This window comes from Mastomys coucha, unplaced genomic scaffold (assembly GCF_008632895.1).
Source record: "Mastomys coucha isolate ucsf_1 unplaced genomic scaffold, UCSF_Mcou_1 pScaffold3, whole genome shotgun sequence".
Lineage (NCBI taxonomy): Eukaryota > Metazoa > Chordata > Mammalia > Rodentia > Muridae > Mastomys > Mastomys coucha.
In genome coordinates, this window is record NW_022196909.1 from 26,734,554 (window position 1) to 26,735,535 (window position 982).

Sequence of the window (982 nt, forward strand, 5' to 3'; positions counted from 1 at the left end):
AAAAAAAAAAAAAAAAAAAAGAGGGAGACAGTGAGACATTGAAACCCAGGGAGAGGTGACAAGGTCTCACCGCTTGGAATCCCACTTGACCCAGACTCCAGTGAGTCTTCCCTAGGAAAATGTGTCACTGGGTGGGTTAGGAAGAGGTGAGCTCTGTCTACACACTGAGCCCCTGTGACCGAGTCCCCTGTGCTGTGTTACTGAGGCAGCTCCCCTTGGCCCTCTCCCGGGGAACATCCAAGCTCTCTGCTTGCCAGCGCCAGTGTTTCGGCTTGGTTTATTCCAGGGCTGCATCCACTCCAGCACGTCACAACAGAGCAGCTACAAGAAGAACCCCAGGGAGCTCGTTTAGATTGTAGGATGCTCTGGGCTGAGCCTAAGGGAGACTCCCCTCCCCTCCCTCTACCACCCTAAAGCCAGGCAGAGCTTCCAACAGTACCAAGAGCTCATGGGTAGTCGGCAAGGGAGGAAAGGAAGACAGCACAGTGCCAACTCTCCCCTCTGGAAATATCTTACTGGGCCTGTGAGCATGAACCTTTGTTTGGGCATTTCTTCCTTGCTTACTGGGAAGGAGAAGTTGGTCCATTGGGCTGTGGTGAGGCCCCTGCACGACACAAACCCTTCCACCGTGTGTGACTCACAAACCCTAAAAGCAGAGGAGAGCAGGAGAGCCTGCATGCACGCCAGCTCTCTCACCCAGTATGTCTGCCATCGTCTTGACAGATGCATGTACCCCAGCTCTCATCCAAGGTACGCTCTGTCACCTTGGCAGAGCAAAGCTTCTCCCCAGGAGGTAAAGAAATAGCTTGCCCCTGCTGATTTCTCCTGCAGCCTCAGTAATGCGCACTTAACTGGATGCGTTCTCACTTCCATTACCACAGTTGCCAGAAATTTTAGGAATTAAAAAAAAGGGGGAGGGGGGATGTTTCTGGGATCCAGGGCTCTTGTCCGAGCTCTTGCTGGCTCCTTAACACGCTCTGAC